The sequence below is a fragment of the Macaca fascicularis genome, chromosome 14, assembly GCF_037993035.2.
Source record: "Macaca fascicularis isolate 582-1 chromosome 14, T2T-MFA8v1.1".
Taxonomy (NCBI): Eukaryota; Metazoa; Chordata; class Mammalia; order Primates; family Cercopithecidae; genus Macaca; species Macaca fascicularis.
The window spans coordinates 92,008,735-92,026,250 of NC_088388.1; the positions used below are offsets into that span (position 1 = coordinate 92,008,735).

Consider the following 17,516-nt stretch of genomic DNA (forward strand, 5'->3'; position numbering starts at 1 on the left):
TCAATTTTGCTTTTCCTCCTGCAGCATACGACTATCTCCTCAGGTCCCTCAGGATATGGATTAGCCCCTTTGGTCAGGAGGGGCACTTGGGTGGAGGTTGGAGAAGCTCCTGCTACACTGGGCAGCCTCTCGCTGTGCCATGTGCCTCTGCTCCCCTCACCCACAGAGGATGCTTCCAGATGAATCCTGCCCAAATTCAGGGAGGCGGAAAGGCAGTCTCATAAGGAGCCTGTGAGTCCCTGAGAGTACTTTGCTTTTTAAGCAAAAGATATAGTTACTTCTCTTTACCTGATTCATTTGCCAGTTGATGGAATTGATGTATTAAAATATGTTCACTCACTAGGTCTCTAACTTTCCCAAAATCCATCCAGACAGACAGCTTTGTGCCCACAGCTGTGAGTGTCTTGACATTTATCTCTAGAGATGCTGGGATCTAGTCTAGAGTCTGTTGTGTCTTGTTCTGTGACCTCAGGCCAGGCTCATTACCTCTGTGGGCTTCAGTAACCTCACTTGCAGGGGACAGGAGTTGGAGAATCACTAAGATTTTTTTTCCATTCGGGCAGGTTCTGGGGCCCAGGGGTTAAGTAAAGACAAGAACATGAGGTTCAGTAGCTGGAAATGTAAGTTCCCCGAGAGCAAGGTCTTTTTTGTTCATTGCCTGAAACAGTGCAGGACATACAGTAGACAGTGAGTTACTATTTGTTAAATGAAATGAATAAACCTCCCCAACCTCTTGCCTGGCAGAATCAGTAAATACAAGGGAGGGGACATCCAGACAGATGACCTGAACAGAGTGGGCATCTGGTTGACCTTTGCTCCCCCCACTCAGTGCTAGCCCAGAGCCTGGTATAGGTGGCTGCTCATGGATTGAGCTTTTAAACAGCACTGAGGGTGGTCGGCAGGCAGGAGTAGGGGTGGTCTCAGTGGACTGTGGTCATTAACAGTCCGTACTCCAAGAGGTCAAGGGCAAGATGAGGGAACATGACACAGCTTCTGGCTGTGTTTGTATTGGTGGAGGTGATACCTGACTTAGATGTGAATAAAACCGCGCAGGACAAGGGATGAGAGCTGGAAGTGTTTTCTTATTTGTGTGTGTTGTTTTAGCCCCCTAGATACATTGTTTTGCATTTGTAGTGTAAACAAAGCCTCCAGAGAGGTGGTGAAACATGCTTCCTTCCCTTCTCTCCTACCCCGACATCAATGGATGTATTTTCCCTTCTCTACCACTGGGGGTCGCAAGTGCCCACAATAATGCTCCATTTCTTTTTAATAAAACAAACAGGAAGTATCTTTTTTGTGAAGGAGATTTGTCCTTCACTGATGCACTGCCCTTTGGTTGATGAATACTCAGAAAAGTGGTAAGGACAGGGGATGTTGTGAGGGGTAGAACAGGGGAAAAATAGGGGGCAAAGCTTGGAGCCTGTTTCCAAAGAGCAAAAGAATGGATCTCCTCCCAGGTAAGCTGTCACCTCCCCACTGGGGTGGGCATAAGTACATGGTAAAGCAAGTGTGGGACGGGGAAACGGGCTGCCACATCCCCTACATCTCCAGGTTAAATAGTCTCCCAAGGTGACGCCACCAGGCAGCCAAAGTCAAGAACCATGGGTTTAGGATGAGGCCATATTTTAAAGGTGCATCGCTTTAAAGAAAAACATTGAGTTAGAAAAGATTTAAGAAGCCCATGTCCATGGCCAAAACAGTGAGTGGCTGAAGGTTTGAAAACATTATTTCACTGGACCTTTCTTCTCCACTGGGCTGCAAACCTCAGTGTTCATAAGCGTTGCATTCCCAATGCCTGGTGTAGTTCGTGGGCCACTGAAGACTTACAGTAAGCCCTGAAAGGAAGAAGAGAGAGAATGAGGAAGGAAGGGAAGAGATAAGGAAGGAAAGAATGGAAGGTGTGCATAGTAAGAAGGTAAATGTGGCAGATGGCCCCAGCGACTCCTGCCCTCTGGTGTTCATGCCTTTGTGTGATCCCTCCCTCAGGAGATATGGACTGGTCCTAGTGACTGCATCCTAATAGAGACTACTTCAATAGTGATGGTATCTTACTTTCCAGGTTACAAAAAGGCTGTCACTTCTGTCTCGAGCACCTTTCTCACTCTCTCACTCTTTCGTTTTGAAGAAAGCCAGCTGTCAAGTTGTGAGCTGCCAACAACCAGGCGAGTGAGCTTGGAAGGAAGCGTGTTTCCCCGTGTGTCCTGGGATGGCTGCAGCCCCAGCCAACATCTTGATTATAGCCTTGTGGGAAACCCTGAGCCAGAGACATCAGCTAACCACACTCAGATTCCCACCCCACAGAAACTGTGAGATAGTGTCACGCGCGTCCGTGTGAAGAGACCACCAAACAGCCTTTTTGTGAGTAATAAAGCTGTTTATTTCACCTGGGTGTAGGCGGGCTGAGTCCGGAAAGAGAGTCAATGAAGGGAGATAAGGGTGGGGCCGTTTTATAGGATTTGGGTAGGTAAAGGAAAATTACAGTCAAAGGGGGGTTGTTCTCTGGCGGGCAGGAGTGGGGGTCACAAGGTGCTCAGTGCGGGAGCTTTTTGAACCAGGATGAGCCAGGAAAAGGAATTTCACAAGATAATATCATCACTTAAGGCAAGGACCGGCCATTTTCACTTCTTTTGTGCTGGAATGTCATCTGTTAAGGCAAGGCAAGGCATTTGCACTTCTTTTGTGATTCTTCAGTTACTTCAGGCCATCTGGTGGTATACGCAAGTCACAGGGGATGCGATGGCTTGGCGTGGGCTCAGAGGCCTGACAGTTAAGTATTTGTTCTTTTCAGATGGTAATTTTATGATGACAGTGTTAGGCCGCAATAGGTACCTAATACAGATTTTGGTACCTAGAAGTGATATCTAGAAATGTAGGAGTGTAGGTAGTGGATGGATCCTGGAAGCATTTGAAGAGAGGGTTAGAGAAAGCTTAAATTGCCATAAACAGACTTTTTACAGAAATCTGGGTTTTGAAATCACTGCTTTTAATTATTATAACTTCCATGCACCTCAAAAACTGCAGATACTCTCTGCACATAGACAAAAAACTTTATGCAAATACTTGTGTTCCTCTTTAGCAACATGACAGAAGTTACTACTTTTTATGTTTTTAAACATGAGCACACTGTCATTGTTATTATCTAGCAGATAGCGCTAGATACATGCCAGGCACCATGCCAGGCATTGACAAGACAAAGGTGTATAAATAATATTTGCCCTTGAGAATATAGTCTAGGTAAATGTTTTTTGTTTATTTTTGTTTTAAAACTGGACCCTGGGTTGAGAAGTTCTTGCATCTTAGAGTTGTATGTATTCATTTTATTGACAGCAAAGATCATTTCACCTGCTCTACACCATTCAGGATGTTATTTGATTCGAGTCAACTGTACACACAAAAGCTCTTTTTTGGTTTCTTTCTCTCTTCCTTCCTTCCTCCCTCCCTCCCTTCCTCCCTTCCTTCCTTCCTCCCTCTCTCTCTCTCTCTTTCTTTCTTTCTTTCTCTCTTTCTCTCTCTTTTTTCTTTCTTTCAGAACAGGGCCTTGCTCTGTCACCCATGCTGGAGTGCAGTGGCATAATCATAGCTCACTGTAACCTCAAATTTTGGGGCTCAAGTGATCCTCCTACCTTAGCTTCTCAAGTAGCTGAGACTATTCGGGCACACAACTATGCCCAGCTAATTGTATTATTATTGTTGTTGTTGTTGGAGAGATGGAGGTCTTGCTGTGTTGCCCAGGCTGAGGAGCTCTTTTTGTAGTAATCATTGCCTCCCTCTTGGTGCTGTTATGCCTAGACAGTTTATTCCCTGAAGAAGACCACCAGAGTCCAGAGTCAAAGCTAAGCAGCGAGGATCTTTATTACAGGTTCGAACCTGGAGCTCTCACTCGCTCGTGAAACGAGACGGCAGGAGAGTTCCCCCTTGCGCTCCGAACAGTGTTATATAGTCTAAAAACAGTGAGCATAGAATTATTATACAAATCAGATGTATGATTGGCTAGTGTTTGAACAAGGCGATTTGGCTAACTATGATTGGTTCCCGCCATTTCTGATATCTCAGTACAACCCTTGAGGCGGGAGAGCAGTTTTACACAAAGGCAGTTAATTATATTGCGTCAGGTTGCACAACCGGTTTATGGCAGCATGAGTGTATCTTACTTAAACACGTCTTGTGACCCGGCCTCAGAAAGAAAAACAGGTATTTACAGAACTTACGAAATCTCTGGTATGTGCAGAGATTAGAGAGCAGACAAAGGGTTTTAGCAATAGGGTGTAGCGGGGGAGCGGGTACGCATTTTCGTGTTTTTGTGTCCTTTCATTTCCCCCTCTCATAAGTAACTGGACGTCCAATCTTGGATTTCCAGAGTCTTACAATGTAGTCTCACCTTCTGGGTGCAGGAGAGGCTGGTGATGGCTACAGAGGACCATTAGTTGGATGGTATCAAATCTTTCTCTGACAAATTGTAAAATTTTATTTACCACACAGGGGCCTATAGTGAATAGAAGTAGTAAAGACATTAGGGGGCCTAAAAGGGGTGCCAGAAGGGAAAACATTGAAGAGTTCCACCAATTATTAGCTGCTGTAGTGAATTGTTGCTTTTTCATTTCTAAGCTTAGTTTATGTAGGCGTTGGACTCTTTCTTCAACTAACCCTGACTCATTTATATAGAAACAGCATTCTTCTTTGAGGAACATACAGGTACCTCCTTTCTCAGCCGTGAGTAAGTCTAAGGCTCTGTGGTTTTGAAGAGTGATCTGTGCTAGGGAGGTGAGCTGCCGCTGAAGGGAGGCTAGGGAATAGGCGGAGTCTTGAGGAGGTTAGACTTTCTCGGGTACTCGTCCCATACCCTGGCTGAGTGCATTTTACAATAGTGGTATGGGCAGCCTGCACTCTGGTGCCACCAATAATTTTTACAATTATATTCAGTCTGATCATATTCAAAACAGATCATGGGTATCCCCGGTTGGGCAATCTGGAACTTAGTGAAATTGAGGTAAATTGGAGTATTGCACCTGGAGGGGGGGCAGTCTGCACTAGCTAGCAGTTTACCTGCCTGAGGGGTTTCCCCGGGGTGAGTTTTGTTCTCATAGAGCCAGAACCTCCAGACATAGGGATTAGATGGCGCGGTAGTGAGGAGAGTCAGATGCATAAGGCATAAAAGCATAGGTAAGCTAGACATGGTTATGGCTATGGGGATGATGGCGCAGGGTTAGCTTTAAGGGATTGTTCTTAGCTTTGTCTACAGTCCATGTAACCGGTGCTCCAGATGGCCCGAGAAGGTCGGATGTTGGGTCCACTGGTTTGACGTGTGTGTAGTGGATCCACGAAGCGATGCCTTCTACCTTGAGAGCAGTGGGAGTAGTCAGGAGTACTTGCAGTGGTCCTTTCCACCTGGGTTGAAGAGTTTCTTGCCGGTGGCACTTGACTAGGACCCAGTCTCCTGGCTGGAACGGATGGGGCGTCGGCGGAGGTCTTGCTTCGTACAGTTCTCGTAGTCTGGGCCAAATTTCCTGGTGAATTTTCTGTAAGGCTTGTAAGGAGAACAAGAGCTCAGAGACATTTTCAGTTTCAGGTTTGAGTAAGCCATCTTTTAGACTGGGAACCAGGGGTGGGGGTCTGCCATACATGATTTCATATGGTGTGAGGCCCAGTCTGTAAGGGGTGTTTCAGGCCCAGAACAGAGCGTAGGGGAGAAGTATTACCTAATTAGCGCCAGTCTCCATGGTCAATTTAGTTAAGGTCTCTTTTAGAGTCCGATTCATCCTTTCTACTTGTCCTGAGCTTTGGGGCCTATAAGCACAATGTAATTTCCAATTTGCCCCAAGAATGGAAGCCAAATCCTGACTTACCTTAGCAACAAAGGCTGGTCCATTGTCTGACCTTATCTGGACAGGAAAGCCATACCTGGGGAGGATTTCCTCCAAAATTTTCTTTGCTACAACCTGAGCAGTTTCTCTCTTAGTTGGGAACGCTTCTGTCCATCCTGAAAAAGTATCTTCTGCCGTGTTGTAGTCCTATCTGGGTCGGGTCAAAGGAAAAGCCGTGTTAATGAGGTCAGGATTCGCAGTTGGCTGGCCGTCATCTCCTGGAACTAGCTTTCTGGCCTCAACTTGGATTCTTTCCCGCTCCTCCGTCGTGAACAGGATTCGGAGGAGCTGTTGACAGTCATCCTAGGTCGGCTGGTGAGTAAACATAACACTGTCTAACAACGAGGTTGGATCTTTGGGATTATCTGAGAACCGAGCATTTTGAGACTTCCAATTGTATAAATCACTAGTGGAAAAAGGCCAATACATGAGACGGGAGAGCCCGGTATCATCGAGCGATCCTATTTCTCTGAGAGGCAGGGCTACAGTGGAGTCAGGGAGTCAGGAAGCTTGGTCCTGCTGTACGCGGCCTCGCGTTCCGCCAGCCGGCCCCCCGGGTTACTTTCGCTCTTGGCTGCTTCCGCTTCTCGGTTTCCTTCTACGGACGCACCACCCTGGGGGACTGGGTCTTGTGGGATAAGGTGCGGATATGGTGGGGGAAGTGTGGGTTCTAACGTTAGGGGGTCCTGGCTGTCTGGCAGCACAGGGGCCGAGGGAGCAGAGGGAGTCCTTTGTCTTGTAGGTCACGTTACTAGGACCTTGCAGGGCTCAGGGATGAATGGAGTTACCCAGGGCGGTGGGTTTTCTACAAGATCCTGCCATACTAGAATATAAGGAATTTGATCAGGATGTCCTGACTGCCCTGACAGGAAAATCTTAGTTTTTACCTTAGTAATAATAGAGAGACAGAAAGTTCCTTCGGAGGGCCACCCTACGCCGAAAGAGGGCCACTCCGAACGGCAGAAAGTAACTAGCTTTCCTTTCTTTAATTCTACGCTTAAGTTATGCCCCCGAGCCTTCACATCTTTGAAATTGGTAACAAGGAGTGAGAGCGGCGTGCTCTGGTTGTTGCCCATCTTTGGACTGCTCCTACAGAGAGAAGGAGGGACGAAAATGAGTGTGAAGCAGAGGGGAGTATCCGACAGGTCCGGTCCTGGAAGGGGAAGAAAAGGTTTTATGTTTCGTTTTTGACTTACACTTAACACTTAACAATAACGGACAGACAGTGATAAACGATGAGCCTTCGCAAGCGCGTGTCAGACTTCCGACCTGAGTCAGATGGGGCAACCAAGGATGGAGGACCCCGGATGGGCACTGGGGGACGTCTCCCACCAGTCCTGAGTGGCTGTCTTTTAGCGCGTCCGCCAAGACTGTGCCACTTACAGAACAGACCAATACAGATTACAGATTGCGGATTTCGTGAAATTTCAGGGAGACAGACAGAGATAAAGACAGAGACAGTGACAAAGCCGGCTTACCTACAGATTAAGATCCCTTGACTTGGGGGTCTGGTGGGCTTGGGGGAAATCCCGGACGAGCCCCCATTTGTTATGCCCAGACCGTTTATTCCCCGAAGAAGACCACCAGAGTCCAGAGTCAAAGCTAAGCAGCGAGGATCTTTATTACAGGTTCGAACCTGGAGCTCTCACTCGCTCGTGAAACGAGACAGGCAGGAGAGCTCCCCCGTTGCGCTCCGAACAGTGTTATATAGTCTAAAAACAGTGGGCATAGAATTATTATACAAATCAGATGTATGATTGGCTAGTGTTTGAACAAGGCGATTTGGCTAACTATGATTGGTTCCCGCCATTTCTGATATCTCGGTACAACCCTTGAGGCGGGAGAGCAGTTTTACACAAAGGCAGTTAATTATATTGCGTCAGGTTGCACAACCGGTTTATGGCAGCATGAGTGTATCTTACTTAAACACGTCTTGTGACCCGGCCTCAGAAAGAAAAACAGGTATTTACAGAACTTACGAAATCTCTGGTATGTGCAGAGATTAGAAAGCAGACAAAGGGTTTTAGCAATAAGGTGTAGCGGGGGAGCGGGTACGCATTTTCGTGTTTTTGTGTCCTTTCAGTGCCATAATGTAACATCAGCATGGTCAGTTCTAAACAATATGTTGAAGGCATCACAATGGAACAGATTCACTGAAAAATCTCAGATGTGTTTTGTGAACTTCATTCGACTCAAGGGCAATTTATTAAAATGTGCAGAATCTGGAGGAAAGAGAACTGGGATGAGAGTCAGGAGACAGAGGTTTAAGACTTGTCTGTGTCTTTGACTAAATGATTTGGGCTAATCACTTGGATTTTCTGTCCTTCAGGAGGATCAGTAAAAATGGAGAGACAGGCTGGGCGCTGGCTCATGCCTGTAATCCCAGTACTTTGCATGGCCAATGTGGAAGGATTGCTTGAGGCCAGGAGCTCGAGACCCGCCTGGGAAACAGCAATATCCTGTCTCAGGAATAAATAAAATAAAATAAATAAATAGAGAAACATGTTAACATGGTTTTTGTGAAAATTACATATGATAATACAGGTGAAAATGCTTTGAAAAAATTTTTATTCCTCATGTACATGGTGGTAATCTTGCAATATTTATGCAGAACAAATTATAATTTCTCTTCTTTTATGCTGGCAACAGTTTCCTGTGTTCTGAAAACCTTCCCACGGGCATTTCACAGAAAAGCACCAGCAGCCAATAAAATGTTCCAGATTGAGCAATAAGCTTACAACATTGATAAAAGTAAATGAAATGCCTCTTGTCCATCTCTTCACCGTAAAGTCACAGAGGGCACAGCTTGCTCACTTCCTTTACAGGTATTGAATTAAAAGGAAGAAGCTGAAGCAAATTTAATATAAGTAGAGGGTGTATTTGAGCCAAGCTTGAGGATTGCAGCTCAGGAACACAGATTCAAATTACCCTGAAATACACTTCAATCAGCAGCGGTTACATGTGGATAAGCTATTAATTGTCTATACACTGTTCTTTGTATCACAAATTCCAAGAACATGAAGATAATGGGCGAGACAGCTAGTCAGGAACAAAATGAGTTTAAACAATTGTCCCCAGGCATAGGTGCTGGGGGCATGACTGAAGTCCCATACTCGTGCCTGTCTGGACCTGAAAAATTTTGCAAACCTCACATAGCTCAGATTTCTCTGAGCCATTTCTCTTTTCTCACAGGTCCTTCCTCCTCTCCCCATTTCCAACTTTTTCTCTGTCCTCCTCCCTTCCTTCCCCTGAGGAAGAGGGGAAGTATAATTATTACAAAACAGATAATGCCTAAAGATAGAAAGGAAATAGCAAAAACAGACACTGCCATACTCTGTTGTTTAAACTAAAAATTGGCATAGTCCTTTAAGACCACCAAATGGCTGTATGTATCAAAATTTTAAATTTTCGTATCCTTTGACCACCCCACCCCCCGCAACAAAGTCCACTTCCAGGAATTATTTCTACAAAAATTACTAGCATGTATGTGTATTATACATAAAGACAGATGATCAACACAATGCTGTTTGAAATACTGCAAAATAGCGAAGAATATAAATACCATGGGGTGTTTATTATGGTACACGAATACTATGCAGCTTTCAAAAGAATTCAGTAGAGATATATATACTGGCATGGAAAGAAGTCTAAGACATTAGAAGCCAGAAAACAAGTTTACTCATTCATTTTACTCACTGAACAAAGAAGTCAATATTTATTGGTTTATTACATATCAAGCAGGTGCAGAGAATATAGCAGTGAACAATTCAGGCAAAATTCCTGCCCTTATTCTAGAATGTCCTGCATTCTAATTGAAGATTAAAGTATAAATCGAGGTTAAAAAGAACAATATACATGTATGTTTATAAATGTATAGGAAATGATTTGAATGATATAAGGATGAATCCAACTAGGAGTCCCTGTTTTTTGGGGGCTTTCAGTGAGAAGGAAGGATGCTCTTTGTGAGAGGAAAAACATGAGCTCAGAAACAGGGACATGGGGATAGATGGGCACAGCCTGTGTGACCAGATCACAGGTAAATACGACAAAAGTGTGGGTCAGGCAGCTGTGGACTGGTAGAAAGAGTGTTGGATGATTAGCTTTCTCTTTATATATGGGTGACCCGTGAATTATATGGGAGTCGGGGTACTGACACCTTTGCAGTTGAAAATGTGTGTGTAACTTTTGACTTTTCGAAAATTTAATGACTAGTAGCCTACTGTTGAATGGAAGCCTCATTGATACCAAAAACAGCCAATGAACACATATGTTGTATGCTACATGTATTACATGCTATATTCTTACAATAAAGTGAGCTAGAGAAAAGAAAATGTTATTAAGAAAATCATAAAGAAGAGAAGCTGGGGGCACTGACTCACGTCTCTAATTCCAACACTTTGGGAAGCCAAGTTGGGAGGATCACTTAAAGCCAGGAGTTAGAGACAAGCCTGGGCAACACAGGGAGACCCCATATCTACCAAAGAGAGAGAGAAAATATATTTACTATTCATTAAGTGGAAATGGATCATCATAAAGGTCTTCATCCTCATTGCCTTCAGGTTGAGTAGCTGAGGAGGAGGAGGAAGAGGAGCAGTTGATCTTGCCGTCTCAGGAGCGGCAGAGGCAGAAGGAGTGGAGGAGGTGGAGGGAGAGGTAGGAGAGGCAGACACGCTCACCATAACTTTTATTGAAAAAATCCACATATAAGTGGACCTGTGCAGTTCAAACCTGTGTTGCTCAAAGATCCATTGTACAAATATGTTATCATTGAAAAGATCCAACAATCCACAAAGAACTCTACAACCTCACAGCCCTGTCTTATGTTAGGGTGACATGTACTCCAAATGTCTTCAAGAATAATGAACCTTTGTTGCCCCGAACTTAGATGCTTCCTGGAGCCAGGCAGGAATGATGCACAAGTGAATCAGCTTAGGCAGGGCTGGAGGCATAGGCCTTCATGGGAGGGCAGCTGCCATGACGCCCGGCCAGTGGTGGCTGTGCTGGGAGACAGGCTGTGGCTATCAGAGCTTCTGACGTTTGAAGAGGAGCCACATAGACTGTGGACTTTTGTAAATGTTGCCTCAAAACTTTGTTTCATGCTATATGGATCAAAAGATCACAGGTGCCAGCAGCACGTGGTGCACAGGCCTCCGGTTTGTGACCCATTAGTCTTTACTACAGATAGAAAGAGCCCTGAGGGAATGAACGCAGCAAGCTTTCTTACAGGCCTCCAGAAGTGGCTCCCGGCTGAGCGGTGCACACGCAGTCACTGCTAAAAGCTCTCCCTCCCAGTCTCCTGGCCCTGCCAGACCACCCGCAGGGAAGTACGCTTTACCTCCTACCCTGGCAGCTTCCTTGAAAGAAACAGCCCTCCTGGGAGTCAAGTGAATTCTCAAGTGAAATTCTCTACCTCAAAGTAGTGTTTAAATAATACAGAAGAATCCAGAAAAAATGTGAATAATCTAATTCACTCTGTTTGCTCCCACCCCACCCACCTCCAAGCAAGTCCCATTCCCTTTCATTAACTCCTTATTCTTAAAACTATATTTTTAATTGATATATAATAGTTGTACATATTTTGGGAATACACATGACATTTTAATACTGGTATACAATGTGTAATGATTAAATCAGAGTAATTGGGATATCCGTCACCTCAAACAATTATCTTCTCCTTTTGTTTCTTTTTCCTTTTTTGTCCTTTCTTATTTATTTATTTATTTTTTAGACAAGGTCTCACTATGTTGCCCAGGCTGAAGTGCAGTGACTGTTCACAGGCGTGATCATGGTGCATTACAGCCTCAAACTCCTAATTTCAAGCGATCCTTCTGCCTCAGCCTCTAAAGTAAGAACTACAGGCGCAGCCACTGTGCCTGAAACATTTATCTTTTCTTTGTGTTGGGAACATTAAAATTCTCTTCTAGTTATTTTGAAATATACAATAAATTATTGTTAACTATCATTTCCTTACTGCACTATCAAATGCTAGAACTTATTCCTTCTATCTAACTGTATTTTTATACCCCTTAACCAGTTTCTTTTCATTCTTCCTTCTTTCTTTCCAGCCTCTGGTAACCACTATTCTACTGTCTACCTCCAGGAGTCCACGTTTTTAGTTCCAACATATGAGTGAGAAAATGCAATATTTGTCTTTCTGTGCCTAAATTACTTCACTTAACATGATGTCCTCCAGTTCCATCCATGTTGCTGCAAATGAAAGGATTTCATTCTTTTTTATGACTGAAGAGGATTGTATCAAGCTGAAAATCTTATGTACAGCAAAGGAAACAATAAGTGAAGACACAGCCTACAGAATGGAAGAAAATATTTGCAAACTCTTCACCTGGCAAGGGATTAATAACCAGAATTTACAAGGAACTCAAACACCTCAATAGCAAAATATCAAAAACAAAAACAAAATGAACAAACACTGAAACAAGCCCAATTTTAAAATGGGCGAAAGATTTGAATAGACATTTCTCAAAAGAAGACCTAGAAATAGCCAAGAAGTATATGACAGAATGCTCAACATTACTAATCAGTGATGTTCGGCATGGCTGAGCATCAGGGAAATGCAAATTAAAACCACAATGAGATATCATCTCACCCCAGTTAGAATGGTTATTATAAAAAAAGACAAAAAATAACAAATGCTGACATGGATATGGAGAAAGGAGAATGCTTTATATACTGTTGGTGAGAATGTGAAGTAGGATAGCCACTATGGAAAACAGTATGGAAGTTCCTCAAAAAAACTACAAATAGAACTACCATATGATGCAGCAATTTGATTGCTGGGTATCTATCCAAAAGAAAGGAAATCAGTATATGGAAGAGAGATCTGCCCTCCTATGTTTATTGCAGCACTGTTCACAATACCAAGATATGGAATCAACCTAAATGTCCATCAATAGATGAATGAATAAAGAAAGTGTTGTGTATAACTTCTTATCTTAAGAGAGCACTGAATTCTGGCCCAAGCTTTGTCACTTACCAGCCTTTTAATTTGAAGTTTTTGAGTTTCAGTTTCTTTGGCATAAAATGGGGAAAAAATCCTCTGCCTCAAAGGGCCATAGAGATTAAATCAAATGACATATGTGAGACAGCTTTGCCATCTATAAGACATTATGAAATTATAAAATATGCCTATTACTCACATGGGGTCAGATTGAGGAACCAGTAAAAATTTTCAAGCAGGTTTCAGCATGCTTTGGAAAATCTCTGGTAGCATTTAAAGTATGCTGTTGGGCGGAGAAGGCTGGCAGCAGAGAGAGCAGGCAGGGGTTGTTGCAACGGTGGAGGTGAGAGGTGATAAAGGGCATTGACATTGGGGAGGGTTAGAGGGACCATTGTGAGAGAGGATGTGGAGAAATGGGCAGCAGTGGTGGCTCTGAAGGTGTAGTTCGAATGACTGGGATGATAACAAGGTCATTAACCAAAATGGGCAATTTAGCCATTTTATAATGTTTATGGAGTGTCTGATTATTCCTAGTAGCTGGTTTGGGGACTGGGAATAACAGGCACTCGATGACCACTACACGTTAAGTTCCCTGTTCTCATGGGGTTACATTCTGGAGGGGCATTGTGGATCTTTGCCCGCTGCTAAAATGAGATGTTTACAGCCCAATACAAGGATGAGTTGAGTCTGCATGATCTAAAATGTGTGTCAGAGCCTTGATATGTCTAGGATAGCCATCTGGAAATGTTGTAAGGATATTTTTCTTTCTTACTTTTTATTATGAAAAATTTCAGACACATGCAAAAATAGAAGGATTAGTACAATGAATGCCCATGCATGTATCACCCACCTTTAGTAATTACTAACTTACAGCCAATTCACCAAGATGCCTACCCATTTTCATTGCCCATTGTCCTGCCCTGATTTATTTTGAAGCAGATCTCAGACATCATGTCATTTTATCTGTAAGTATTAAATATCTTAGCATGTATCTCTGAAAGATCAAGACTTTTTCGATACATAACCACTATAGCATTGGTCACACCTGAAAAATTAACAATACTTTTCTTTTTTTCTCTCTCTCTCTTTCTGTTTTTTTTTGTTTTTGTTTTTGTTTTTGTTTTTGTTTTTTTTTTGGCGGAGGGGCAGTTAGAGACCAGGTCTTGCTCTGTCACCCAGTCTGGAATATAGTGGCTCAGTCATAGCTCACTGCATTATCGAACTCCTGGGTTCAAGCGGTCCTCCTGCCTCAGCCTCCCAAGTAGCTAGAACTACAGGTGTGCACCACCACCTGGCTATTTTTTTAATGTTTTCTTGTAGAGGTGGGGTCTTGCTATGTTGGCCAGGCTGGTCTTGAACTCCTGGCCTCAAGTGATCCTCCCCTCAGCCTCCCAAAGTGCTGAGATAACAGGTGTGAGCCACCATGCCTGGCCAATAATAATTCTTTCTTCTTTTTGTTGACCAAACCTAACTACTCTGAGGTTTCTGATATTAATCTTTAAACAGTTTATGTATACAACTACAGCTTATAGGAATCCTCTCAACAAAGGAGAGGATCAACTCAGAATGATGTATCTGCAAATCTGTGTGCTGTTTGTACCTTGTTATAAGGGGGAACCAAATAAAAAACAAGTAAAGAAATAGGTGAAGTAGATAATTGCAGCTAATACTAACTGCCAGGAGGAAAACGAAGCAGGGTGGCATGACAGTGCTTAGGGTGGTGGAGGTATTATAATTCCTCTGGCTGTAACTTTGTTTCTTAGGAAGGAGACAGTCAGGGCTGAGCAGGGAATTGGATCATTTCAGAGAGGAGAGGCAACAAGCACAGATCCTGTTGCAGGGAGGCCGGTGAGCTGGAATAAAGGGAGAGGACGGAACATTGGCAGGAGTGAAGGGCAGATCATACAGCCGTGGGAAGGAGCCTGGAGTTTTTCTTCCAAGTGTGAAGGAAACCACTGGAGGAGTCTGAGCAAAGGAGTTGTCTGGCTTATCCTTTTAAAAAATATCCCTGTTGGCCTGATGCAGTGGCTCACACCTGTAATACCAGCACTTTGGGAGGCCGAGGTGGGCAGATCACCTGAGGTCAGGAGTTCGAGACCAGCCTGGCCAGCATAGTGAAACCCTGTCTCTACTAAAAATACAAAAATTAGCCTGGCATGGTGGTATGTGCCTGTAATCCCAGTTACTCAGGAGGCTGAGGCAGGAGAATCACTTGAACTTGGAAGGCGGAGGTTGCAGTGAGCAGAGATTGCACCACTATTCTACAGCTTGGGCAACAGAGTGAGACTCCATCTCAAAAATAAATAAATTAATTAAAATTTAAAAAGCCCTGTCTTCTGCATGAAAAAGAGGTTGGAAGCAGGCAAGGCAGGAGGAAGGAGACTAATCAGAGGTTCCTGCAGTTGTCATCTTATACCCTATAGGAGAGTTGCAGCAAAATGGGAAGAAGTGGATGAATATAGGAGTATTTAGAAGGAAATGAAAGAGAACCTGTAGGTTGGGGATGGGGATGGTAAATTCATTTTTATAGCATAAGAATGAGGTGCTGGTGGACTGGTTTGAGGTGTGGTGTGAGGCCATTTGACCACAAAAGCTAGGTTGGTCCTGCTCTGTGAGCAGCATGCTGTACATTCAGGGGCCTGGTCTGCAGCAGGCTGCCCTTTCTGTGAGCCCACACCAGTAGCATGTGCCAGGCAATAATGCTGCAATGATGCCTATCCATGCCCCAATTTTTTCATAGAGGGGAGAGCTCTGCCCGCCAAGAAAAATACACCATAAATACTGCCAGCGGGGGAACAAATCCTCCTTATGAGTGTTCAACTGGAGGAAATAAATCTTTTTAAAATTGTTTGTAGAGACAGGAACTCCCTACGTTGTCCAGGCTGGTCTCAAACTCCTAGCTTCAAATGATATTTCTGCCTTGGCCTTCGAAGACTTGGGATTTACAAGCGTGAGCCAGTGCTCCCAGCTGGAAAATAGGTCCTCTTATGAGTCTTCCAGACTTAGGATTAAACGGGCAGGACTTGAAGTGGGAAACCTGGAGGCAGATTTGGCCCCAGCTTCTTCCTTCCAAAGTCCCGCTCCACTCAGAGTCTCCCTCGGTGCCGAGGACGCAAGCAAGGAGAAAGAGCTGTGAGAGGGACAGAGTGATGGAAGGTGATTCAGAGAGTCTTCACTCAGTGGGAAAACATTTTCATTCATTCGAAAAGCATTTTTAAGCACTTGCTGCACGTGTGGTACTATGGCAGGTGCTAATGAGGTTAGAAAAGTCAAAAGAAAGTACAGCCCATCCTCAAACTGTTTGGGTCTAATTGAGGAAGAGAATATACATTAATTAGAAGCCAGGAGGGCACCAACAGTGGTATAGAATAAAGGTGAAGTAGCCTATAGAGAGAGGCAGGTATAAATAAGAAATGAGGTTACATCAACCCTAACTTTACCCCTTCATCTTAAGCCTCAGAACTGATGCTTTCTCCAGGAAGCATCAGTTTCACTGGGAAAGAAGTTATATAGTTGTTTTTGGTTTTTGTTTATATTTTTATTTTTTGGACTAGTGACAATTTTCTTTTCTTTTTTATTTTACTTTATGTTCTGTGATACATGTGCAGCTATATAGTTTTAACTCCCACATTTTCTACAGCAAAACGTCTGGACAGATGGTATGACAATGAATTCCCTTCTCCCTAATTCTTAAAATTATTTATATGAAAACACTGACAAAGACATAAGAGTTAGATCACATTTGATTATCCAGTTAGCCAATTGTGTGTGTGTGTGTGTTTTGTTTTTTTGAGATGGAGTCTCCCTCTGTCACCTAGGCGGAAGTGCAGGGGCCGGATCTCGGCTCACTGCAAGCTCCGCCTCCCGGGTTCACGCCATTCTCCTGCCTCAGCCTCCCGAGTGGCTGGGACTACAGGCGCCCGCCACTTCGCCCGGCTAGTTTTTTGTATTTTTTAGTAGAGACGGGGTTTCACCGTGTTAGCCAGGATGGTCTCCATCTCCTGACCTTGTGATCCGCCCGTCTCAGCTTCCCAAAGTGCTGGGATTACAGGCTTGAGCCACCGCGCCTGGCCTGTGTGTTACTTTTTAACATTTTTTGTAGAGACAGGATTTCACCATGTTACACAGGCTGGTCTCAAATTCCTGGCCTCAAGTGATCCTCCTGCCTCAGTCTCTCAAAATGCTGGGATTACAGGTGTGAGTCACCGTGCCTCGTCACCCAATTGTCTCTATTGGAAAAGGCGCTGTTAGGCATACTGGAAAATCTGCAGCAGATGTTCTCTATAATTCACTGCTCTGTCAATGCTGTTCCTTTCCCTGGGCCTGACTGCCAAAACCTGAACTCTTCTCTTTGAGAAATGAGGCCCAAACTCAGTGGTTTAATAGATTATAAATCAATCTGGGGGCTATAGAACTGTGAATTATTTATTTCTAACACAGACTTGGCATATAACAAACTACCTATTGAGAGTCCTCTGCCATGATTTATTGATAGAGTCCTGCTAAGATAGATAATTTTGAAATATTTCCCTTGTTTTCATGGTCATTGATGTTTCAAAGGATTTGGGACTAAGTAGGCCAAAAGGACACTGAGGTTTTCTAGGCAATGAGAAAGGGCTACTTTTCCCCAGGCCACAGCAGGGAAGAGGGAAGGAGAGGAGAGGCAAGCAGTAGAGCAAACAAACAGTGAAGCTTTC

General features: G+C 44.0%; 2 long non-coding RNA genes across 3 annotated transcripts in view; one reads left to right on the forward strand and one right to left on the reverse strand.

Moving 5' to 3' along the window:
* The window catches only part of LOC102120636 (uncharacterized), a 55,016-nt gene that overhangs the window by 18,622 nt on the left and 18,878 nt on the right, over positions 1-17,516 (reverse strand). The window lies entirely within an intron of this gene.
* Positions 1,297-6,012, forward strand: LOC141408509 (uncharacterized). The gene is made up of 2 exons (XR_012423605.1): positions 1,297-1,457; positions 2,126-6,012. It is a non-coding gene; the product is annotated as an uncharacterized lncRNA (long non-coding RNA).